The following is a 6,433-nucleotide window of genomic DNA, read 5'->3' as shown; positions in this document are numbered from 1 at the left end:
CCAGATCAATTCTGTGACCTCATTCTCTCCCCATCTGCACAAACATTTGGGCTGGCATAATGCAGGGAATGGTGCAGAGGCAGGAACATACAGCCCAAGGAAAGGTGTAGGAAGGAGTGAAGTGCCTTCACAAATCATTATTGTCTAATTTGAGTGAAACTACAGGCTTGCACTAAGGGTGTAGTTATGCAGATTTTATTCAGCAGCAATGTCAGCCTCTAAGGTGCCCAGCAGTTTGGTCTGCTATGAAGAGGGTATTTGACCTCACTGGGGGTGGGAAGAGGAATCCCTGTCACACCCCTAGGTTATTTTTGATCAGTTCCCTCACTGAAGTTGCACAAAGAAGAACTGGAGCTGGGAAGCAGAGGCAGGAAACAGACTGCTGTTGGGGGTGGCACGTTCCTTCCCCTTTGCTGCTGGTGGTCTGAGCCCAAGGTGAGCACGTTCAGGGAGATAAAATGGACAAAAACTGTACAGAAAGTGCTTATTTTTTTATTGAACACTCTGAACTCGCTTACTGTGGGGTCATGAGAGTGCTAATGTTCATTCAAGAGGGGACAAAAGTCTGCGTTTGGAAGGGGAATTGGGCATCACCATCTCTTTTAGCTACATTCAAGCATTAAATCAGCCCAGCTCTAATGTCAAATGACCTAACATTTCCCTGAGGCGCCTGGAAACAGAACTAGAAGAAAAGGAGCAAGACCTCCCCCTTGTGCCAAGAAATAGTTCAGGAGAAAAACTTCAACTCTTACTTCAGAGATGCATGAAAATTTCCAATTAGTTTGAACCTCCACTTGTACAGAAATAGTCTAATCAGATCTTGGGTGAAATCAGACTTTTTTTTCTGATTTTGGCTTGAGGATTACCCGATCCTTTTAGTTTTCCCTGAAGAAGGGCCTCCGCAGCCATGTAGCACCTTTGGTATTGCAAAGACCGCAATTATGGCCTCTTACATGAGACCATTCTGTCAGCTCTTCTGATGTATTACTTTTTGAGTAAGGGAGGAAGTGTTTGCCCACTCTTGAGGCTCTCCTTGAGATACTATAATGAATAACTTTTATTCCTAGGCAGCTATATAGTGAGAAGAATAACTTCTCAGTCTAATAGTCTACATATTTCATAGGACTGATGGTAGAAATGCCTAGCCCGGTGTTAGAAAAGCATTGAAAGAAGCTGTGTTTTTAAATATTAGCACACGTCCTTGTTGTAGAAAGTGATATTATTGCTTTAAAACCTATTAATAATAGTTAATATGAATTAACTGAAACAGTTAATTGGCAGGATCATGTTTACTCACAGCTGCTGGAAGGGACAATAGATAAAAATCATCAGAAAAATTTGGAGCTTGATTTCCGACGAGGCTTGGGCTATTTGAGGCTGTGGTTCCAATCTTTAATGCAAAATGAAACTTGCTTTTAAAACAGTCTGCAATGACAAAACTGTCTGCTATTTCATACAGATTTGCTAATGGAATATTATTGTGCAGTGTCTATATTGTGGAAGTGCTCAGTACTCACAGCAGGATGGTATCTCTGAGCAGATCCCTGAATGAACTTCATAGTTGCCTCTGTATTGCCTTAAAAGATTGCCTGAAAGACTGTAAATTCTAGCCCAGCTCTCTTCCAAAGACTCAAAAGTGCATGTCAGACTTCTGTTGCCACCAGCTTGTCTGTAGCATCGCAATTTATGGGTTTGTGGTGTAATGGTGGTTGTACAGGCATCTTGATCGCATAGCTTAAAATGCCCCCTGCGCCATAATCTGTATGTGTTTCAAATAAAAATGACATATTAAGTGCACTTGAAAAGCAGGACCCAGAGAAGAAACAGTAGAGGAAAAAAAACATTTGAAGCATAAGTATACAGCACAAACTGAGTACCTTTTACCACTGCACATTCAAAAATAATTGGATAAAGCCCACTAAATAGCGCTTGTAAGAAATATGTACAAAAAAATGAATCTATAAGTCACTGCTCTGTCCTCTATTTACAGTATTACCAGTAATCCTTTACTTTCTTAAATTCTATTATACTAGGTTAAACACAGTTAGATGCCTCATTGACACTAACAGAAATAAATAGTGACAATGTTATGAGTTGATTTGATATTTTTTTCTTTCCCCTGAGACCAATACAGTTATAAAATGAAAAAGTGTGGACTTTATGCACTGAGTTTTTCCTGTCCCACCCCTTCTTTAACTGCTTTGATTACCTTTTACTTAAATACCACTAAGCATATGCTTCTGGGAACGTCAACGATTAGCACCCTTAGCATTTCTTAGTGTGGAAGTTGGGGAGCCAACTGTCTTCAGTTGTCAGTATGTAAACCAGCACTGAAATACGTTTCCATTGACTCCCCTGATGGAAGAAAGTTTTTTTAAATCTTAAAACTGTCATAATTTGAAATCTGGGGGTAATATTAATAGCATGCTTTTTCAAGGCAATCCACAAAGGGAATGAAGAATAGACTTACAGGATCAAAAGACCACAAGGCCAGAAAAATGGCTGCAGGTTTTTTTCTTTTGTTTGTAAATCAGCTATGTGCTATATTTTAAAAATTCATGTCTTCTCTCATACACTTTTTAATTTAAATTCATTTCTTTGAAATGGCAAGGGAATAAAAGCTGTGCAAGTCTGGGGGCAAGGATTATTTAGAAAGTTTGTATTTTCTTTTCCCTAGCATTTGTAGAACTCCAAGGAATATGTGAGAGCAGAAGATGCAGTAGCTTTCGCCTCTGCTCCTACTGTGGATTTAAGAGCTTCCAAAACAAAAGATGTTCTAAAAGTGTGGTTGTAACAAAAATGTGACAGCAAAAAGAGGGAAGTGGTTGATGGAAGGAGGGAAGAACTTTGTCAAGGTCCTTAAAAAATAAATGTTTTTATTAAATGTTTATGTACGTGGAAGTAGCTTGATTCCATAAATGCCTGGGAGATTTTTTTTTTTTCTTCCTAAACAGAATGAGCACATTCTGAAAACATATATGATGGCTTCGATATTAGCTCTTTTGAAGAGACATATTTATATCTACTAGTAAAGTTATTTTTATATAAACATTTTAAATGTGTTGTTTTCAAGTGAGTTTACTTGTTTACTTGAAATTTGGAGTTTCTTGGATTACATAGATGCCTCACTGGCGGTTTTTTGCCTATGTTAAGAAAGGAAAAAGGTCTTTCAGACTTTTTTTAGGTTTTTCTTATTTGTTTTAATAACTTTAATAAATAGAAATACATGTAGAGTCTCACAGGAGAAAACAGCATGTAGAATTTATCTAGAAATGAAGAAAGAATGAAAGAATTTGACAGGTTTATCAATTCAGTTTTACATCCCTCATTAATTAGTTTTTATTTCTAATGCCCTTATCATTGTACTTCGGCTATACCCCAAGCAGTTGTATTGGATACATTTACCAAATTAACACTTTATTCCATCCTCTTTGCAAAAGTAATCTTAGAATTGGTTGGTTTGGGTCTGTTTGTTTGGTGGTTTTTTTTCTTTAATGAGTGTATTAGATCAGTGCTGTGTTAAGATCTCTGAAGAAGAAAGTGAAGGTAAGGTGTAGGGGATTTTTATTTACTTATTTTAGCCAAACAATTTTTACACAACTGGTTTAGGAGATGTTCAATCATGCCCGAAACTTTGAGGTGCGCCTCTTATTGGGATCAACCTGCCTGCCCATTCCTCTTTGGTAGGTGGGAGTATAAATTATGGGATCCCAGCCTCTTTGCATCTGTATCAACACCTCAGTGTAACCCACTATTTTTGGAAGGGAAAAAGCACAGACCCAAATAAACCATGATTTTTAAACTAAATAAAGCATTCAAAGTGATTTGACTTCCCTCTCCTCATTCCTACAGTGGCTTTTTGTTGAGTCATACAGTGGACATTTCCATATTCAGTTATATTCTTCATGGTTAATTTATTGCAAGGGAAACTTCTGAACAGCCATTGTTAAAATCAGCATGAGACTAGAAATAAAATCTGCTTTTATTTTAGTTTTTTAAGACACTATATTGTGAATAGACATTACAGTTATCCTCTTACAACACTGGCACGTGCTCTTATCTTTGTGTGACTAACCCATTTGATCATGGTTTCTGGCACTCTGAAGCCTTGGTTTGTTGTCCTTCACCTCCTCTTCCTCCTCTTCTTTTTTTCCTCTAGCACTCATGAATAGTGCATATCAAAAATGCCCTGTGGAAGAGGTATGTCTGACATAACATTATGCGACTCCTGAATCAAGTATGCTTTGCCTATTTCAGCTAATGATTCTGTGATGGCACAGGAATAGCATAATTGTCAGCTTTTGGACAATAAGACTCTACCACTTCCTAAATTGCACTTGCTATGCAAAAATTTGGCCCTCAGATAATTTCCTTTTCTCTCTAAAGAAATCAAAATGAAACTATAATGTGGCCCTTGAAAAAATTATTTGAATATAAATATGGCAAAAATACAAAAATGAAGAGGTCAGGATTCACTTATTTTATGTAATCTAAAACACATGGTTTGAAAGGAGAAAAAAAAAAAAAAAAGAAATGCTGACTTTTAGTCCGCAAGTGAATAAACTTTAGGAAATTTCTAGCTGGGAACATTTAATTTTTTCTTTTCACATAAAGGAGGGTGAAATAGCTTCTTAGATTTTCTGCTTTAGTACTTCTCCCTTCTCAAAAACAAACAAAAAGATATTAAAAAAAAATTAAAGAACACATCTCAGAAATGAGCCATCAAAAGCAAAGCCAGACGTGTTTAACACTTCTTTTTGTCTTATTAATGGATTGTTTTACCTAAAGAAAAAGAAGTTTTAACTCCAGGGTCACCACAATGCAGAATGCAGGAACTTGTGGTGAGGAAGAAGAAAAGGGACAGGACCATCTCTCTTGGTGGTAGCTTGGACATAGAGTGACTTAAACTGATTATGAAACTGCACCCTGAACCTTTTAAAAACTTCTCATATTTAACGCAAATAATTTTTTTTAAACTTGGCCACTCTTAAAATCTAGAATTTATGATCAGATACTGTATGTTCTCCATTTCATTGATAGTGGATTGGTAAGGGCTCTGCTATTATCATCATCTTATTGCTGTGACAGTATATTTTAACCTCTTCAAAACTTCTGTTTCTTTTCTTTAAATAGCTTCTCGGACCTCTAGCCATAACGAACAGCAGAGGGATAGAAGGTATGATGCTTTTATTTATATTGCAATTAGGTGTTACTGTAAAACTTGTTAGATTGTGTCACAGTATTACTTTTTATGGCTTTCTCCTCTAGTTTGTTGTTTTGGTTTTTTTCCCCTTCTCTCTATCCTTAATGTGTTTAAAAATAAATTAGACTTGGAATAAAATAAAAATACTGTAATTCTTAAGGACAAGGTAGGTTAAGAGTTTGAGGAGTTTTCTCATCAACTTTTGTATGTGTCCTTAAAAAAAGAATGCAACCAACCATCAAACCTCTGCAGAACTGTTTTACTTTCCTGACATCTATTTACAGGATCACTTCACAATGAAAATAAGCACACTTTCAGGCCTCCTTCCAGTTTCTTAAAGGGTATTAAGAAAGGAGGTCACCAGCCTGGATAACTGGTGAACTGAGTCTTCCATTATTTCAGATGTGAGGAACTGTAGCCCCCTTTTTTTAATTCTTTTTACAACAGTTTTAGAAGTTACACTTCTGCAGGTTTTTTCTGTCAGCAGACAGAGGCTTCTGTAGCAGATGCTTCATCTACTCACAAAATGCACTTCTCAGAGTGTATTTTGTGTGAGACTCTAGATAGATCACTGGTACTCTGGAGGCCACGGTCTGGGAACGTGGGCCATTACTGCAGCTTATGCTCTAAAGCAGTCGTCACAGTGATAAAAGAAGGGTAGTACCTATGGGCCCTTAGCTGCTACAGAAGTCCCTATTGTACTAGATGCTGTAAGCAAACAGGCGCTGTCCTAAAGGCCTCCTGAGGCCACTTTAGCACAGTGGGAGGTTTCCCTAGAGGTCTGAGGATAGACCTTGTCTGAGGATAGACAAGCTTTTACGTAGCCAGCCAGAAGCCATTTTAACTATCCTACTGCTTTCACATTGTAGCGGGCTAAGGGCAAACACATGATTAGTTCTCATTATCCCGTGAAGACTAAGACTTCTTCCATCTAATTGAGTTACACTTGTGTTTAAGTACTTTAAGCATGTAAATTACTTCACTGAAGCCATTAAACCTACTTTTTGGCTTAGGCATTTAATTAGGTGCTTTGAATGGAAGCCTAAGTGCTTGTTAAAAAGGTCAGGTAAGTTACTTTGAAATCATGGAAAAACATCTTTGGTTAAATCAAAAAGACCTGAGCTATTTTGATTTCCCATGCCGAGAAAACCTTGGTCTTTTATACTTAAAAGAATTATTTTTAAATGTTTTAGGTAATTATTCCCCTTTGCCTTCATTTCCAGGCGTCCT

At 37.2% G+C, this 6,433-nt stretch overlaps 1 long non-coding RNA gene across 1 annotated transcript in view; it reads left to right on the top strand.

Moving 5' to 3' along the window:
* LOC103921763 overlaps positions 1 to 5,177 on the top strand; it is a 28,038-nt gene extending 22,861 nt beyond the window's left edge. The window contains exon 3 of the long non-coding RNA XR_663861.1: positions 5,134 to 5,177. This is a non-coding gene — a long non-coding RNA (uncharacterized LOC103921763). The remainder of the gene's footprint in view (positions 1 to 5,133) is intronic.
* The last annotated feature ends 1,256 nt before the right edge of the window (positions 5,178 to 6,433 follow it).

The sequence above is a fragment of the Pygoscelis adeliae genome, unplaced genomic scaffold (genome assembly GCF_000699105.1).
Source record: "Pygoscelis adeliae isolate BGI_AS28 unplaced genomic scaffold, ASM69910v1 Scaffold67, whole genome shotgun sequence".
NCBI classification, from domain to species: Eukaryota; Metazoa; Chordata; class Aves; order Sphenisciformes; family Spheniscidae; genus Pygoscelis; species Pygoscelis adeliae.
The sequence above is the reverse complement of the archived record's forward strand: the minus strand, read 5'-3'. Positions and strand labels throughout refer to the sequence as shown.